A 20187-nucleotide genomic window follows, 5' to 3' on the forward strand; every position below is an offset into this window, starting at 1 on the left:
CCATCAACTTCCCCAACACAATTTCCTGACTAATAAGGATTTCCCTCAGTTCCTCCTTCTAACTAGACCCTCTGACCCCCTTTATATCCAGAAGCTTGTTTGTGTCCTCCTTAGTGAATACCGAACCAAAGTACTTGTTCAATTGGTCCGCCATTTCTTTGTTCCCCGTTATGACTTCCCCTGATTCTGACTGCAGGGGACCTATGTTTGTCTTTACTAACCTTTTTCTCTTTACATATCTATAGAAGCTTTTGCAGTCCGTCTTAATGTTCACTGCAAGCTTCCTCGCATATTCTATTTTCCCTGTCGTAATCAAACCCTTTGTCCTCCTCTGCTGAGTTCTAAATTTCTCCCAGTCCCCGGGTTCGCTGCTATTTCTGGCCAATTTGTATGCCACTTCTTTGGCTTTAATACTATCTCTGATTTCCCTTGATAGTCACGGTTGAGCCACCTTCCCTTTTTTATTTTTACGCCAGACAGGGATGTACAATTGTTGTAGTTCATCCATGCGGTCTCTAAATGTCTGCCATTGCCCATCCACTGTCAACCCCTTAAGTATTATTTGTCAATCTATCCTAGCCAATTCACGCCTCATACCTTCAAAGTTACCCTTCTTTAAGTTCTGGACCATGGTCTCTGAATTAACTGTTTCATTCTCCATCCTAATGTAGAATTCCACCATATTATGGTCACTCTTCCCCAAGGGGCCTCGCACAATGAGATTGCTAATTAATCCTCTCTCATTACACAACACCCAGTCTAAGATGGCCTCCCCCCTAGTTGGTTCCTCGATATATTGGTCTAGAAAACCATCCCTTATGCACTCCAGCAAATCCTCCTCCACCGTATTGCTTCCAGTTTAGTTAGCCCAATCTATATGCAAATTAAAGTCACCCATGATAAATGACCTGGTCTTGGGTATACAGGGCATAATTTCATAGTTTGCAGTTGACACACAACTCCGAAATGTAGTCAACTGTATTTAGGGTTAGGGTTAGGGTTTGGAGGATAGTAACAGACTTCAGGAGGGAAATAGTCAGACTGGTGAAACGGGAGGACACATGGCAGGCGAAAGTTAACGCAGACAAGCGTGAAGTGATCAATTTGGTCGGAAGAATGAGGAGAGGCAATATAAATGAAAGGGTACAATTTTAAAGGGGTGCAGGAACAGAGAGACCTGGGCAATGTTCCCTGTGAATTTTGTTTTGGGTGTGCAGACGCTTTAACTGGCTGTGCAGCTCATTCAATTTTTTTACACGTGTGCGGTTAATTCCTATCCGTGACCAGCCTGCACAGGACTGGCAAACCACTGTGCAGTTGAGCAACTTAACAGGAATATTGGGCCTTGGGATGTATGTACACAAATCTTTTAAGGTGGCAGGGCAAGTTGAGAAGGCTGTTAAAAAAGAATACAGGTTTATTGGCTTTATTGATGGAGGCAATCAAGGAATTTATGCTAAACCTCCATCAAACACTGGCTAGACCCCAGCTGGAGTATTGTGTCCAATTCTGGGCACCGCACTTTAGGAAGGACGTCACGACCTTAGAGAGGATGCAGAAGAGATTTACTAGAATGATACCGTGCGGTCCTGGCCTACAGGACTGTCGGCAGACCGGGGCCATTGGAGGGAGCAGCGTGCGGCGGCATACCACTGCAGGGAGAAGCGCGTGCTGCTGCAGGAGGGCGACGGCTACGAAGCCAGGCCACTGATTGCAGTGCGGGCAGGCACAGCAGGAGGGCCGAAGGAGCGGCAAGAATCCGTAAAGGGAAGTGACCGGGGCCCAGGAGAGGCGTGAATCTGGGGCCCAGAAGAGCCGAGGGCCCAGGGGCAGCACGGGCCAGCCCACTCTGCGATATTTGTGCACGCTCGGACTGTGCAGCAGAGCTGGTCTCCAGTTAGTCTTGGGTAATCCTTGCCACTGGACCAGGACCTAGCTCTGTCAAGCCCGTGTGGTGGCTGGTGTGCAACGGCCACCACACGTTAAAAAAATCCAAGCGCAGGCATCTTCCACCCATCACGATGTAGTTCGGGATCTGGAATATTAGGTCCTTCATTGAAACACCTGTGAACTCATCCCTTTTTGGCGTGGAAGCAAGTCATCCTCGCTTCGAGGGACTGCCTATGATGATGATGATGATGATGACCGTGCATGTGCAATTTCAGTGATGTGGAGAGACTGGAGAAGCTGGGGATGTTCTCCTTAGAGCAGTAAAGGTAAGCGGTCATTTGACAGATGTGTTCAAAATAGTGAAGCGTTTTGATAGAGTAAATATGGAGAAACTGCTTCCAGTGGCAGAAGAGTCGGTAACCAGAGGACACGGATTTTAGGTAATTGGCAAAAGAACCAGAGGCGACATGAGGGCATTTTGTTTTTACGCAGAGAGTTGTTGTGATTTGGGATGCGCTGCCTGAAAGGGCGGGGGAAGCAGATTCAATAGTGACTTGCAAAAGGGAATTGGATAAATACTTGATGGGAGAAAAGTTACAGGACCATGGGGACAGAGCGGAGGAGTGTGACTAATTGGATAGCTCATTCAAAGAGCCAGCATAAGTACGGTATCACTACAGCACAGAAGGAGGCAAATCGTCCCATCATGTCTGTGCCGGCCGACCAAGAGCTATCCAGCCTAATCCTACTTTCCAGTTCTTGGTCCATAGCCTTGAAGGTTACTGCACTTCAAATGCACATTCAAACATGTTTTAAATGCTGTAAGTGTTTTTACCTCTACCACCCTTTCAGGCAATAAATTCCAGACCCCGACCACCCTCTGGGTGAAAAAAATTCCTCTTAAATCCCCTCGAAACCTCCTACTTTAAATCTATGGCCCCTTGTGGTTGACCCCTCTGCTAAGGGAAATAGGTCCTTCCCATCCACTCTATCTAGGCCCCTCATAATTTTATACACCTCAATAAGGTCTCTCCTCAGTCTCCTCTGTTCCAAAGCAAACAATCCCAACCTATCCAATCTTTCTTCGTAGGTAAAAGTCCAGGCAACATCCTCGTAAATCTGCTCATTACTCTCTGCAGTGCAATCACATCTTTCCTGTAATGTGGTGATCAGAACTGCACGCAGTACTCTAGCTGTGGCAAGAACGAGTGTTTTATACAGTTCAAGCATAACCTCCCTGCTCTTGTATTCTATGCCTCTACTAATAAAGGCATATTCCATATGCCTTCTTAACTACCTTATTTACCTGGCCTGCTACCTTCAGGGATCTGTGGACATTCACTCCAAGGTCTCTCTGTTCCTCTACACTTCTCAACGTCCTACCATGTTATATATTCCCTTGCCTTGTTAACCCTCCCCAAATGCATTGCCTCACACTTCTCCGGATTGAATTCCATTTGCTACTGTTCTGCCCACCTGACCAGTTCATTGATGTCTTCCTGCATATTCTATGCGGTAGAAATCTGGCCCAGGGTATTTTAACTCCCGAGCCTCATTAAGATGGTAAGTCAGTGGGAAACTGCAGTCTTGCAAGGAAACGGTTAACTCTTAACTTTTAGCTGTTGCCTGTTAGGTACATTACTGTTAGAAGGACAGGTTAAATGAAAAGGTATTTCAGTCAGAGTAGCTTTAGCTGGTACCAGGTGTCATGTATGTACTTTTGGATTCACTAGCCACTAGATGGCGTCACTGTTGGAGGCCATTGGGCTGCATGCACGTGTGTGCAGCCCAAGTATAAAAGGCCAGCCATTTTGTATATTAGTCACTTTGGGCCTTAATAAAGCAAAGCCCAGGTCATACTTCTTGGAGTTAAACATTACTCAGTCTAACAGTTATTACATACACAACATTTGGTGACGAGGCAAAAATGAGCACAATTGAATTGTTGGAGCGATTTGTGGAAGGAGAAGATTGGGCAGACTTTGTGAGCCATTTGAGCCAGTTCTTCGTGGCCAACAAACTGGAGGAGATTGGCGACGCAGATTGTCGGTGGGCGGGTGTTCCTCACGGTTTGCGGTCCAAACATTTATGGTCTGATAAAGAATCATTGGACTTGAACAGGGCCATCATGATCGCTCATTCATGCATGACGACGGATAGAAGTCTAAAGCAGATATCAGTGAAAAATCGAAACTCGGCAAGTTCTGTAAATATGATTAATTTGGTATTAGGCAGAGCGGCACATGGCAGGGCCTACCCGACTGCGTACGCGAAACCTGTGGCTGCCCAAAGCCTGTGCATCCAACAGAGAAGACGTATGAAGAATTGTGTACATTGGTACAGGACTACCTTAAGTCAGACGAAGGCATCATCATCTTGAGATGCAGATTTTACACGCACGTTCACTCAGAGGGCCAGAATGCGATGGAATTCTTTGCCAACCTGAGACGTCTAGCGGGACCGTGTAAGTTCGGGACTGTGTTGGCAGACATGCTGCGGGACTTCTTTGTAATCGGCATCAACCACGAGGTGATCCTGCGTAAACTACTGGTGGTGGAGACATTGGACTTGAACAGGGCCATCACGATCGCTCAGTCATGCATGACGACGGATGGAAGTCTAAAGCAGATATCAGTGAAAAATCGAAACTCGGCAAGTACTGTAAATATGATTAATTTGGTATTAGGCAGTGCGGCACATGGCAGGGCCTACCCGACTGCGTACGCAAAACCTGTGGCTGCCCAAAGTCCGGCAGCGGAAATGTATCTGATTTCTCCGTGTTGGCATTGTGGGGGAAATCACCGGCACCAGCAGTGCTGATTTAAGCAATATAGTTGCAAAGGCTGTTTGAGAGTGGCATCTCCAGCGCAAGTGTCCGCAGATGAGCAAGCGTGCTGCGACACACCATGTGGAGAATGATGGTCAGACAAGCGCGGATCCGGATACGCAATCCGAGATACCAGTGGAGGAACTGTATGGACTGTCCTCGTTCCTAACTAAGAGCAAACCGATAATGATCAACATGAAATTTAATGGGGTATCGATGGAACTGGACACGGGGGCGAGTCAATTGATAATGAGCCAGAGGGCATTCGACAAGCTGCGGGATACTAAGACTATGAGGCCCAGGCTGAGTACAGTCAATGCCAAGTTACGCACGTACACCAAAGAACTCATAACGGTGATTGGCAGTGCCACAATTAAAGTGTCGTATGACGGTGCGGTTCACGAGTTACTGCTATGGATTGTCCCAAGCAATGGCCCAACGCTTTTCATCAGGAACTGGCTTGAAAAAATCAGATGCGATTGGAACGACATCAAGGCTTTGTCGTCGGAGAAAGATACATGTGCCCAAATACTGAGCAAGTTCCCCTTGCTGTTTGAACCAGGGAGCCAAGGTGCAGATCCACGTGGACTCAGAGGCAAGACCCGTCCATCATAAAGCTCAGGCAGTTCCGTATATGATGAGGGAGAAGGTCGAAATTGAACTGGATAGACTCCAGCGTGAAGGGATCACATCACCTATAAAAGGCCCAGTGGGTGCGTCGGAGGTGGCGGCAATCAAGAGGCCTACCGGTGTAGCTGCAGCAAGGTAAGAAGGCATAAAAGAAGTTGAAAGAATTCGAAAGGTGACGTCACAGCCAAAGGGGAAAGTGATTGGCTGGTGATTGGTAAGTAGCTTTTCTTTTTTCTTTTCCTTATCAGTTAGTAACATTTAGCATTGTTGTTACTAAATTAAGTTTATATAAGGGTTAAGTCATGGCAGGACTGCTCGGACACGTGATATGCTCCTCCTGTACTATGTGGGAAGTCAGGGACACTTCCGGTGTTGCTGACGACTACGTGTGCGGGAAGTATCCGGCTCCAGCTCCTGACAGACCGCATTGCGGCACTGGAGCTGCAGATGGATGAACTCCGGAGCATCCAAGCGCTGAGAATGATGTGAATAGCACGATTAGTGAGTTGGTCTTACAGCAGGAAAAGGGTACACAGCCAGATAGTAAATGGGTGACCAGCAGGAAGAGCAGTGCAAGGAAGGTAGTGCAGGGGTCCCCTGCGGTCATCCCCCTGCAACACAGATACACCGCTTTGGGTACTGTTGGAGTTGATGACTCATCAGGGGGGAGCAGCTGTCTGGAGTAGAAATTGTACATCCCTGTCTGGAGTAAAAATAAAACGGGGAAGGTGGCTCAACCATGGCTAACAAGGGACATTAAGGATAGTGTTAAAGCCAAGGAAGAGGCATATAATTTGGCTAGAGGACTGTTTATTTATCACAGGTGCCTTTTGAAATTCGCTCGGCTGCAGCAATATTTCAGAGGAATATGGAGAGTCTACTGACGTCCGTTCCCAGAACCATCATGTTCCAAGATGACATCCTGATCACAGGTCGTGACTCCGAGGAACATCTGAACAACCTGGAAGAGGTTTTACATCATCTGGACAAAGTGGGACTCAGACAGAAACGCTCGAAGTGCATCTTCATGGCATCAGAGGTCGAATTCCTGGGGAGGAAAATTGTCGCTAATGGCATCAAGCCCACAGACGCGAAAACCAAGGCCATCAAGAATGCACCCAAGCCGCAGAATGTGACGGAGCTGCATTCATTCCTGGGTCTACTCAACTACTTCCTATCTAAATTGAGCACCATATTAGAACCCGACTGAACATGCTGCTAAGAAAAGGCGACAACTGGGTGTGGGGTGCGTCTCAAGACAGAGCTGTTGAGAAAGCCATCAATCTGCTTTGCTCTAACAAGCTACTGGTACATTATGACCCATGTAAACGTTTAGTATTGGCCTGTGATGCTTTGTCATATGGAATTGGTAGCGTACTCCAACAAACTAATGAGTCGGGTAAACTTCAACCAGTCGCGTATGCTTCAAAAAGTTTGTCTAAAGCGGAAAGAGGCCACAGCATGGTAGAGAAAGAAACATTAGCCTGTGTCTATGGGGTTAAGAAGATGCATCACTATCTGTTTGGTCTTCAGTTTGAACTGGAGACAGATCACAAGTTCTCTGTTCTCTGAAAACAAAAGTATCAATAACAATGCTTCATCCTGCGTCCAGAGGTGGGCGCTGACATTATCCGCTTATGATTATGTCATTCACCATAGACCTAGCACCAAGAATTGTGCTGATGCTTTGAGCCGTCTGCCATTGCCCTCACCGGAGGTGGAAATGCCACAACCTGCGGACCTATTGTTAGTTAGAAGGAACCCCTGTCACAGCTCAACAATTTAAGACCCGGACCAGCCAGGACCCGATTTTATCGGTGGTGAAGAGTTGCATCCTCAAAGGTGATTGGTCTGCCATACCCAAGTAAATGTGTGAGGAGATCAAACCTTACATTCGTCACAAAGATGAACTGTCTATTCAGTTGGATTGTATGCTGTGGGGCAATCGTGTTGTTATCCACAAAAAGGGAGAGAGAAATTTTTCCGTGAGCTACACACATCCCGGCATTGTAATGATGAAATCATCGCCAGGTCTCATGTATGGTGGCTGAGAATTGACTCTGAGCTGGAATCATGTGTGCATCAGTGCAACACTTGCATGCAGCTCAGCAAAGCACCAGCAGAATCGCCGCTGTGTCTGTGGTCGTGGCCGGCCAAACCATGGTCCAGGATCCACATAGACTTTGCAGGTCCCTTCCTGGGGAAGATGTTTTTAGTTGTGGTGGATACATATTCGAAGTGGATGGAGTGTATAATCATGTCATCCAGCATATCCACAGCTACCATTGAGAATCTCAGTGTCATGTTCGTGACACATGGTCTGCTTGACATCATTGTCAGCGACAACAGATCGTGCTTCACCGTCAGAAGTTTCAAGAGTTCATGACACTCAATGGTATCAAACATGAAAGGTCAGCACCGTTCAAACCTGCATCCAATGGGCAAGCAGAACGTGCTTTCAAAATCATAAAGCAAAGTATGAAGTGAGTAACCCAAGGGTCACCTCAGACCTGCCTGTCATGCATACTGCTTAGTTACAGGACAAGACCACACACGCTTACTGGGGTCTCGCCTGCTGCACTAATGATGAAGAGAGGTCTTAAGACCAAGCTATCTCTTGTAACCCCTGACTTGAATAATCATGTTAAATATCGAAGACAAAGTCAGCAAGGGTATCATGATCGCGCAGCTGTGTCACGCGATATTTCTGTAAATGATCCTGCATATGGTCAGGGTCCCAAGTGGATCGCTGGTACTGTCATGGTCAAGGAGGGCAACAAAGTATTTATTGTCAAGCTCAAAAATGGGCAAACATGAGGAAACATATAGATCAGACAAAGCTGCAGCACACAGATGAACCAGAATAGTTGGAGGAAGAGACAATTGATGACCAACCAACCTACCCCAAGTCATCAGAGGACTCAGTGGTCATCAGTGAATTGGGACTTTCAATCACTGACATGTTCAATTAAAATGGACTTTCAATCCCTAACATGTCCATTGCCATTCCCATCAGGTCAGCAACCCAGCCACCAGTCACAGCAGACTCTGAACACTCACCCAAGGCTGGAGTTAAACTGAGACGGTCAACCCGGGAGCGTAAAACACCGGACCGTCTCAATTTGTAAAAGACACACTCCAAAGGTCTGGATCACATCCTATTCATTCTCAATCTTCCGTGAAAACAAGTCCAGAGCTCGGGGGAAGGTGGAGCACTTCTTTTGAGGACAATTTACAATTGCACTGGAGCACCATAACAGACATCAAAAGAATGCCTGTAATGTATGCACTGGCGAATATGCTCACAGGTTTGTAGAGCTGTTGCATTGTGATTGGCTCAGCCAGTCATGTGATGTTCACAAGACTCAATAAAACCTCAGTCAGTTGGGACTAGGTCATCCACGATGAGGTATGCAATTGTGAGCCTAGTGGATGAACTGGTAATGTGTAATGTGATTGTTAAACCTTTGTTAATAAACCAACTAGTTCTTAATAGCAATGTGTTGCTATGAATTCTTAAGCAAAGAACCCATGATGCAAATACATTACAGATGCCCACCTCCAAATTCATGATCTAGACATGGATGTGGTTTTGGCATCTATCAGTCTGGGCTGGAATTGAACCCAAGTCTCAGAAGCGAAAAAGCTTAATGACTTATTCCTTGAGCCAAGCACTCTTGTTGCACAGTATTGTGTTCCTAACACAGATGAGGCTGCACACAGGGAGGTTAAAGTAACAGTGACCTCAGTCTTTAATAAGACACTCCAGAGTGAGGAATAGGCCTTAGGGGCCGGCTTATATACAGTGCTCCCAAGGGATGCTGGGATCCCTTGGGACTTCAGGGGATGAGCTCCCTGGTGGCGGAACATGGGAGTGCATGCTTTACAGATACACAACACAGAGGGCCCCCAGAGTGTTCTGATCTGCATTCAGCAGAAAGCTAAACTAATAGGTAAAACATGTTTGGTAGATTAACGTTCCTTTCATCTGTGATTGGTTATTTAAGGCAAGAGCGCTCACATTTTCTGCACTGCACTTGAATAACGATGGCACTGGGAGCACCCACTCGTGGATTTAATTTCAGCCAACAGAAAAGCACGGAACTCATTTGTAATTTTGATGAGTCAAAGCTTGAAGTTGAAATGAAACATTTTTTTTTTGAAAGTGCCTATTTCATTCACTTTGTTTGTAAATACACCGCGTGGTTTGGGACTGAGCCACACAGAGCTGAAAGACTCATATTGCGATTCCAAGTCTATGTCGAATTGGCTGATCTCAGTCAGAATCCACCCAGCCAGTTAGGAGCAAGGAAAACTCAGGCAGGATTCCTGTTCCAGATTGTTACCATATCGGAGTGAGACTACCTTCACATCAAAGTACCGCATGCAATTAAGAAGCAAGTGGTATGTTGACCTTTATTACAAGAGGATTTGAGTATATGGATTATGGTAACGTCAAATCCAGTCGCCCTCCTCCAAGAAGTTGCTCTCCTGCACTAGCTCACACTGTTCCCTGCCCTGGAAACAGCGTGGTGGCCCTGACCTGTGAGGAAACACCAGCAGCAGGTTAGGGGCCATAAAAGGCGAGCCGCGTGGAGGCATAACCTGTTGTGTCCTTAGATGCTCTAACAATGACTCCATGAGGCAGTATGTTGTACTTGAACTGTCGTGACCTTAGTCCTTTATTTGCTAAATCCAGATCAAACCTGGTGGCCTGCCTTTTATATGAAGCCAGGCGCATCTGTACAGGTAACCTACAAGTCTCCCACTGCTGTGCCCTCTGGTGGCACACCTTGTGATAGTACCAACAGTAGCCATGTAGGATACATGACATCACTCTCCCCTAAGCCTTTAGTGCAAATCGCCAATGCATTAATTGTGCTCTGGGCTGAGCTCTATCTGGGCTCTATCTGATTGACCCTTGGCAGGTTGTTTCAATTTTGGGTGAGTGGTTGGTGCAGTAGAGTGCTGATGGTTGCTGTTTGTATGTGTCCCTGACCACTCCATTCTCCGCCCCCCCCACATAGAGGTTATGACGGAAGCTCATTGCATTCATGTGCATTCAAGTTCAGAAAAACAAGGTTGCATTACATTTGTGGTTCCGTTGTGAGGCAAGTACATTGGACTGGTGAGATACATTATCGATGCTGTGACTTGTGCATAAGGACAAAGTAGTTCTGGAACTGCTGGATGGTGTATCTGCAGTTTGGTGGCGGCGCGGTGCCCGGTGGAGGTGCGGTGCCCAGTGCTGGCAGTGGGAACCCGGTTGGCTCAAGTTGCCTGCTCTTGGGGCTGTTGCCGTGGTTCCTAGCGTCGGGCCGGTTCACAGATGCCTGTGACCTCCCTGTCCTTTCTTTGCGCCCTGGGTCGCTGCTGCTCCCTGAGGACCTGTCGTCTAGCAGTACACAGGGAACTGCTGATTCGCTGGCTTGGGCGTTGTTTGGTTTGGGATCCTGGCTGGTCCAAATTCCCCTTTGGGAGGACTGTAGCGGGTGACCCTTCATTTCCAGGTATGGCCTTGGTTGCAATGGGGTCTGGGAACTGCGCCTTAGCACAGTCTGCTCTTTCAGGCCCGTGGTGGTCAGTGCCATTCGGTGCCTGAGAGGTGGAGCCGATCAGGGGCAGAGCGTCGATACTGGTGCCATTGCTCTGCTGAAGTCCCTTGCTCTGCAGCTCGTGTTTGTTGGCTGCTTGTGGCCACACTCCATGGTGCATAACTCTGATCCTCGGGACGCAGGCTGCAACATTGGGTAGCTTGCTGGACCTGTGTGCTCCCGTTGGGTGTCTACCCACTGCATTGGCTGCGTGCAGTTAAAATCCTACATCGCACAACTTTTCATTACTTATGATGGATACTCTGTAGTTCCGATTGCGATCGTGCAACTTTTTCTCGCTGATTGCATGTACACAATTCAAATCATCAATTACACATTTTACATGATCGTGCGACTTTTCCTTGCTTATTGTATGTACACAACTCTGATCATCACTTACACATTTTACATGATCGCGCGACTTTTCCTTGCTTATTGCATGTACACAACTCTGATCGTCAGTTACACATTTTGTCTCTAACTTACAGTTGCTATTACATTGCTTGAGTGTGTGGAACTGTCCCTTTAATTGTAGTGGGTTGCAGGCCTCCTTTAAGAGAGCCTTGCTTGCTTTACTCCAATCCTCTTCTCCGTTTGGTGCCACGTGTTGCTCCATCAGCGCTGCACCTTGTGGTTTTGGCGCCATCTTTCCTCCATCCATGTGTCGACTGCGGTGATCCTCTTCTCCCTGGGTTCTGCCACCGAAGCTGGGAAGTCGCCTTTGGATCCGATTTTCTTCCTCCGGAGTTCTGCCACTGAAGCCTGGAAGGTGTGTTCGGGTTGTCTCAGCTGGATCATCTCCACGCAGTCGTGCTGAGCGGTCCGTGCCTTGGGTGCTGTGCTGGTCTGCTCTCTGGTGCCGGTCCACCCTCAAGTGAGGGCTTGCTGTGCCTCCGAATGTGGAGGATGTCGATTGCTGGAGGGTTGAAGTCTTCCCACTTCCAATGGATCTTCTCTAGCCACCTTCTGCCGAGTAGCATTGGTCCATCACCTGCAACAATCCACAGAAGTAACTTGTGCACCGCGCCATCATGGAGTATCTTTACATTCTCACTACCAATGACTGGGATAATTTCATCAGTGTAGGTGCGCAGCTTTGCCTGAACTGGGACCAACTTGGGTCCTTCAGCTTGATTGTCCCATAGCCTCTCAAAGGTTTCTTGATTCATTACTGACTGGCCCGCCCCCGAGTCCACTTCCATGAAGACTGGAACGGCATCTATCTCGACTTCCACCTTCAGCGGGGAACCCTCGATGGTGCAGGTAAACATGCTATATACCTCATTGTGGGGCTGAGCTGCCTCTCTATCGTTTCATAATCCGCGCTGGATTCATGGCCATCTGCAGACTCTTCATCAACACAGTGAGTCATATTTCTTTTACACATTCGCTGGAGCTGGCCCTTTGTGCTGCATCCTTTGCATACATAGTCTTTAAAATGGCACTGGTGAGCCCTGTGATTCCCTTCACAACGCCAGCATGGAGCTACTCGATTTGCCCCCCTCAGCGGACTCTGAGTTAAGGGACTGGTAGGCCTGTTCCCTCATCCCTGAGAGGGTTCGTGCTCTACAGTCCAGCCTCTAAACGGTGCCACTCTGTACACAGTACAGGGTTTGAGTCCTGAGGGTGAGTCATCTGCCTAGAGCTGCAGGTCGAGGTCACAGAGATGGCCTTCTGCAGTGTGACTGTGGTATCTGCCGACAGTACCTTATGAAGAAGGCCCTCACGGCCAATTCCAATGACAAAAATGTCCCGCAGCGCTTTGTTGAAGTGGTTGCCAAGCTCGCACGGTGCCGCCAGCCTCCTGAGGTCTGCGGCGTATTTCGCAATTTCCTGTCTTTTGAGCCGCCGGTGGGTGTAGAACCGATGTCGGGCTGTGAGGATGCTCTCCTTGGGCTTGAGTTGCTCATGGATCAGGGTTACGTGCTCCTTGTACGTCGTAGTCATTGTCTTCACTGGTGCCAGCAAGTCCCTGATGAGGCCATAGACGGTGGGCCCACAACTGGTTAGCAAGATAGCTCTGCGCTTATTAGCCAGTGTGGTCGGGTCATCTCCTGTCAGGTCGTTTGCTATGAAGAAATGGTCGACCCTCTCCACAAAGGCGTCCCAATCATCATCATCGGCGAATTGCTGCAAGGCACCAAGGGTAGCCATTTCCACGTGAAAGTTCATAATCTCGTCGCCAATTGTTGTGTCCTTAGATGCTCGAACAATGACTCCACGAGGCAGTATGTTGTACTTGAACTGTAGTGACCTTATTCCTTTATTTGCTAACTCCAGAGTGAGGATCACATCTGGTGGCCTGCCTTTTATACTAGGCCAGGCACATCTGTAAAGGTAACCGACAAGTCTCCCACTGTTGTGCCCTCTGTTGGCACACCTTGTGATAGTACCAACAGTAGCCATGTAGGATACATGACATAATCCAACATATCCAGGCCACTAATTGGAGCGTGAGGAGTTACAGCAGCAGGTCGGGGCAAAGGAGCGCGAGTGTTTGTAGAGCGACGTGATCGGGGCCTGGGGAGGCGTGAGTTCGGGGCCTAGCAGAGGCGAGGGCCCAGGGGCAGCACGGGCCAGCCCACACTGCAATATGTGTGCACACTAAGTCCGTGCAGCAGAGCTGGTCTCCGTCGTCTTGGATAATCCTTGCCAATGGACCAAGACCTAGCTCTGTCAAGCCCCTGTAGTGGCTGATATGCAACGGCACCACACATTAAAAAAATCCACGCACAGGCATCTTCCACCCTTCAAGAAAGACTGGATCAACTGGGCTTGTATTCACTGGAGTTCAGAAGAATGAGAGGGGACCTCATAGAAACGTTTAAAATTCTGATGGGTTTAGACAGTTTAGATGCAAAAGAATGTTCCCAATGTTGGGGAAGTCCAGAACCAGGGGTCACAGTCTAAGGATAAGGGGTAAGCCATTTAGAACCGAGATGAGGAGAAACTTCTTCACCCAGAGAGTGGTGAACCTGTGGAATTCTCTACCACAGAAAGTTGTTGAGGCCAATTCACTAAATATATTCAAAAAGGAGTTAGATGTAGTCCTTACTACTAGGGGGATCAAGGGGTATGGCGAGAAAGCAGGAATGGGGTACTGAAGTTGCATGTTCAGCCATGAACTCATCGCAGGCTCGAAGGGGTGAATTCCCCGGTACCTTATATTGTAAGTGTGACCCTAGCTGTATTCTTTCTAATTATCGTTCCCTGCGCGGGTCCTTTAAGTTTGTTGGGCATGCGCGGAACAGCTGGTGAGCAGCCTGTGCGGGACCTCACGATCGGCCGCGCATCTTAGGGGCAACATTGGACCCTAAGTACATGTGTCATTATTAATCCTTAATTTCTGTGAAAGGCAAATATGCCTTTGACTCCTATTGGGCTGGACTTTCAGTCTTCTGCCGCCCCTGGTTGCGACACCGGCTCAATATTTGGCTCCCGCCCAACCTGTAGCGCTCCGTAGAGCGTGTGAAATCTGGTGGTGCGTGCTGTAACCCCCACAGTGCAGTAAGTAATGTCGACCTCAGGTAAGTGTGATTGTTTTTTTTTGCGATTTATGTTGTGGTGGCGTGAGTTATTTATTGGGAATGTTTTTGGTGGGTTTTTTTCAGTTTCCCCACCCCACCTCCCTCACAAGGCCTCTCGTAGAGCGCTCCGAGGTCAGATGTTTAGCTCAGGATTTTTGCTTGCTCAGCCGACCTAGCACCCTAAGAGAGATGTGCAATGCCTCCCTTAGCACTCCGCCCCACACTCAGGGCCCAGCTGATGAATATTGCTGACTGAGACGCAAACTTTACCACTCCGCTGCCATTACTGCCCTGAATTGAGCAGAACTGATAATCCAGCCCATTGGTAATCCAGCCCATTGATCTTCTAGAATAACATAAAACCTTATAAGAACCTACATTCCCTAACACTCTGAAAATCCAACTCTACTTCTCCATCACTAACATAAAAAGAAACATTTGGATTTATATAGTGACTGTAAGGACCTCAAGGTGTCCCAAAGTGCTTTACAGTCAATCAGAAGTTTTGAAGTATAGTCACTGTTGTAATGTAGTAAGTGCAGCAACTAATTTATGCACAGCAAGGCCCCAGAAAGAGTAATATGATAAATGACCAGACAATCTGTTTTAGTGATGTTGGTTGAGAGAAAACATCCTCTCTGCATCTACCCTATCAAGCCCCCTCAGAATCTTATATGTTTCAATAAGATCACCTCTCATTCTTCTAAACTCCAATGATTTTAGGCCCAAATTGCTCAACCTTTCTTCATAAGACAATCCCTTATCTCAGAAATTGGTAGTCAGAATGATTTGGGAAGCACAGAAAGTTAACATGCAGGTACTGCAAACAATTACGAAGGCAAGTGGTATGTTAGCCTTTATTGCAAGGGTGTTGGAATATGCAGCGTTACGGACCTAGAGCTGGTAATTGGGATTAGAATAAATGACCTTTTGTTGGACGGTGCAGATATAATGGTAAGTACTGCAGGGAATAGAATACGGCCAGGGTGATCTTTGGACTAGTTTCGGTTGCCTGGATGGGTCGGAGAGGAATTTTCCCAGATTTTTTTCTCCCTAAATTGGCTTGGGTTTTTATCTGGTTTTTGCCTTTCCCAGAGATCACATAGCTCCGGTTGGGGTGGAGTGTAGAATCTTTCAGTATAAGGGGTGTCGCAGTTGTGGTGAGGTGGACTGTTTGGGCTGGGTGCTCTTTGCCTTTCCGTCATTGTGACCTTTAGGGCTGCTGACCAAGGGCTGTGTGGCTCTTTGTCGGCCGGCACGGACACGATGGGCCTGAATGGCCTCCTTCTGTGCTGTAAATTTCTATGTTTCTATGTTTCTATAAGAGTAAGTAAGTCTTGCTGCAATTATATAGGGCATTAGTGAGACCGCATCTAGAGTACTGTGTACAGTTTTGGTATCCGTACCTAAGGAAGGATATACTTACATGAAAGGAGGTATAACAAAGCTTTATTAGGTTGATTTCTGGGATGAGAGGACTGTCCTATGAGGAGAGATTGAGTAGAATGGGCCTATATTCTCTGGGGTTTAGAAGAATGAGTGGTGATTTCATTGAAACATATATCGTTCTTAAGGGGCTTGACAGGGTAGATGCTGAGAGGCTGGTGAGTCTAGAACTTGGCATCATAGTCTCAAGATAAGGGGTCATCCATTTAGGACTGAGATGAGGAGAAATTTCTTCACTCAGAGGGTGGTGAATCTTTGGAATTCTCCACACCAGAGGGCTGTGGAGTATATTCAAGACTGAGATCGATAGATTTTTGGGCACTAAGGGAATCAAGGGATATGTGAATAGTGGGAAAGTTTAGTTGAGGTAAAAGATCAGCCATGATCTTATTGAATGGCGGAGCAGGCTTGATGGGCCGTATGGCCTACTCCTGCTCTGATTTCTTATATTCTTATGAACTCCCTCTCTGCACACCACGTTGACCTGTTTCCTATGCATCTCCAGCAACAGTTTTAAAAATAATTACAATTAGGATTTGAGCCCCGTGCATAAATCAACTTTAAACAATGTTGGAAAGCCTCGGACAGATGTGCAGGGTTTAGACTGTATTGTTGGAAAGTACTGTTCCTGCACATATCAGTTGTGCTTTGACCTTTTCGGAGACAATAACGATCCTTTATCAGACAAAAACATTTTCTATCTTTGCAGAACAAGCTGTGATTTCCCCGCAATCTACTTTCCTTTTCACCCAGCAGACTATAACAAAAGTGCATCTTCTATTCTCTTCTCTTTCTTTATCGACAGTTTCAAACCAGTGAAATTACTTATGTCTGGAGCTGTACAGTTTGTACAGGGCGCGTTTTGCTGCAAAGTCCCTGAGGACTCTCAAACTTGGTGGGGGATCGTTGGGAGGAGGAAGGAATGGAGAACCAGAGTACAGTCCCCACCATTTATAGCGAGCGCGTTGTGTCAAAAGAAAGAAAAGATTTAGGAAAACGATTCCAAGTATGAGGGAATTCAGTTACGTGGATAGACTGGAGAAGCTGGGGTTGTTCTCCTTAGAGCAGAGAAGGTTGAGAGGCGATTTGATAGAGGTGCTCAAAATCATGACGGGTCTGGACACAGTAGACAGCGAGAAACTGTTCCTTTTGGCAGAAGGATCGAGAACCAGAGGACACAGATTTAATGTGATTGGTAAAAGAACCAAAGGCAAAGTAAGAAAAAAGTATTGGGGCAGAAATTCCGAGGAGGACTTCCCACGGACAAATCAATAAAGAATAGAAATAAAATGCGCACTTACCTGAAGCTGCTGTGCCCGCTGGAACTCCCGGTCCACAGGCCTCCTCTCCCTGCGACGCGCAGTGCGTGCACATAGGGACGTGCACAGGAGTCACGTGTGCCTGGACACCCAATCACAGGTAAGTATTTTCTCATTCATTGTAATAGGAGTTTTGTAAGTTACAATGAATGAGTAAAAACCCCAAAACTCACAAAAAATACATAAAATATTTAAAAAACACCTCACACAATAAACTAATAGAAATTAAAAATGTTACGCATGTTTTTTAATGAAAAAAAATTGCTGATTTTTAAAAAAAGTTAGTGTTAGGGTTTACAATAACATTATCTGAGTGGCCAGGGTTTTAACATAAATGTGTTTTTAAAAATGTTTATTTTAATCATGTTTTTGTTATATTTTTAAACTCTTACGCCTGTAAAAGTAGGCTATGCACCTGCTTCTATCAGGCGCAAGAGTTTTGAGGACATTTGCCGTGCAGGATATGGGTAAATATCCCAAACTTTCATGCACAAATGTTCTCGCACCCGATCTGGCTACGATCTGTCAAGCTCCAGCTCCAGCTTGACAGATCGGAAAAGCCGGTTTTCAGCACATGCGCATTGTGCGCTGAAAATCGGCTTTTCCGATGCCTTCCTGGGTCCGTAGAAACTTCGTATGGACCCGGGAGGTCAGAACTTCTGCCCCATTATATGCAGCGAGTGGTTAGGATCTGGAATGCACTGCCTGAAAGGGTGGTGGAGGCAGACTCAATCACAGTGTTCAAAAGGGATTTGGATAAGTACCTGAAAGAAAAGCAATTGCAGGGCTACGGGGAAAGGGCGGGAAATTGGGACTAGCTGAGGTGCTCTTGCAGAGAGCCGGCATAGGATTGACGGGCTGTCAGGCCTTCTTCCATTCAGTGACTATGATTCTAACTTACATTTCTATAGCGCCTTTCATGACCTCAGGACATCTCAAAGCACTTTAAAGTCAATGAAGTACTTCTTGAAGTGTAGCCACTGTTGTAATGTAGGAAACACTGCAGCTAATTTGCACACAGCAAGCTCTGTCTTTCATATCCACCTGAGAGGGTAGATGGAGGCCTGGGTTTAACACCTCATCCGAAAGACGGCACCACCGACAGTGCAGCACTCCCTTGGTATTGAGCTGGAGTGACGCGATTCGCCCGTATACGCAGTGGACGATTTGATGGGCACTGCCTGAAGTCTCCACTGAGCATCTACCTCTTCAGTGCTGATAATTAGTTAGAGTACAAAAGAGCTGAACAGTTAAAGTTATAATTTATATACAGACACATCATTGAAGTAATTGCACTTCAACGAGACACTGATAGCTAATTGAAACTGATTGAAGACCTGACTTCAGCTGAAATCAGCAATAACAATAACAATTTGCATTTATATAGCACCTTTAATGTTGTGAAACGTCCCGAGGCGCTTCATAGGAGCGTTATGAGAAAAAGAATTTGTCACTGAGCCACATAAGGCGAAATTAAGGCAGATGACCAAAAGCTTCGTCAAACAGGTAGGTTTTAAGGAGGAAAGAGAAATAGAGAGGCGGGGAGTTCCAGAGCTTGGGGCCTCGGCAACAGAAGGCACGGCCACCAATGGTTGAACGATTATAATCAGGGAAGCTCAGGAGGGCAGAATTAGAGGAGCGCAAACATCTCGGTGCGGGTGGGTTTGTGGGGCTGGAGGAGATTACAGAGATAGGGAGAGGCCAGGCCATGGAGGGATTTGAAAACAAGGATGATAATTTTGAAATTGAGGCGTTGCTTAACTGTGAGCCAATGTAGGTCAGTGAGCACAGAGGTAATGGGTGAGCGAGACTGAGTGCGAGTTAGGACACGCAAAGCAACATTTTGGATCACCTCTAGTTGAGGTCGGGTAGAAGGTGGGAGGCCAGCCAGGAGTGTATTGGAATAGTCAAGTAAAGAGCTAACAATGGTATGGATGAGGGCTTTAGCAGCGGATGAGCTGAGGCAAAGGCAGAGGCGGGGGATGCTATGGATAGCTGTTTAAATGGGTCAGTATAGGATAAACACTTACTGAACTTTCCAAAATAGCTTAAGATGTTATAACTAAGCGATGCATTTGAAATTGGCTCCTAAGGTTAGCCCCATTTGCCCGATATGGCAGCTGCACGTGGTAAGTGTGGACACTGTAAGTGATGTGGACTGTAATTCATCGAACTATCCAATGTGGAACAATTCTATATAATACAGGGGATGAGAACAAAGGGGCAAAGCCTGAAAATTAGAGCCAAGCCATTTAGGGGTGATGTCATGAAGCATTTCTTCACACAAAGGGCAGTGGAAATCTGGAACTCTCTTGCTCAAAAATGCTATTGAGGCTGGGGATCAATTGAAAATTAAAAAACTGAGATTGATAGATTTTTGTTAGGCAAAGGTATGAAGGGATCTGGGGATAGAACCTCCACTTTTTTTGCATGCTTAACACCCACTTAACGCCCAATTTACCGCTAAAATTACGTATAACGTCCATATATCGCCCATTTTGGCACAAAATGGAAACTGACAGGCATTTTTAGGAAATTTATCAGCGAGCGTTACTTTCCCCATGTGCTTAACGCCGGGAAAAATTATTACCGCCTGCCCACTTTTTTGGACAGAATCAGCAGAATGGGCGAAATCAACGCCCATAATATTACTCACCGTTACTTTGCGCACGGAATTAACGCCGAGATTCAATATTAACACCCGCCCACTGTTTTTTGTCGTAAAGAGCATATTAACCCAAACTAGTGGCCATGAGATCGCCCAGCGTCAATTTCACCACCTCGCACACATATCGCCCACAATATCGCTCGCCTAAAAAAACGCCCACAAAAAGTGGAACTAACTGGAACGAACGCCAGCGATGTGGCTGGCATTTGTTAAATCCCACTCTTACGCATGGAGCAGCTATCTGAAAAATTTGCCTGAAAGAGCGCTGATGTGAGTGACAACGCTG

The sequence above is a fragment of the Pristiophorus japonicus genome, chromosome 6 (genome assembly GCF_044704955.1).
Source record: "Pristiophorus japonicus isolate sPriJap1 chromosome 6, sPriJap1.hap1, whole genome shotgun sequence".
Classification (NCBI taxonomy): Eukaryota; Metazoa; Chordata; class Chondrichthyes; family Pristiophoridae; genus Pristiophorus; species Pristiophorus japonicus.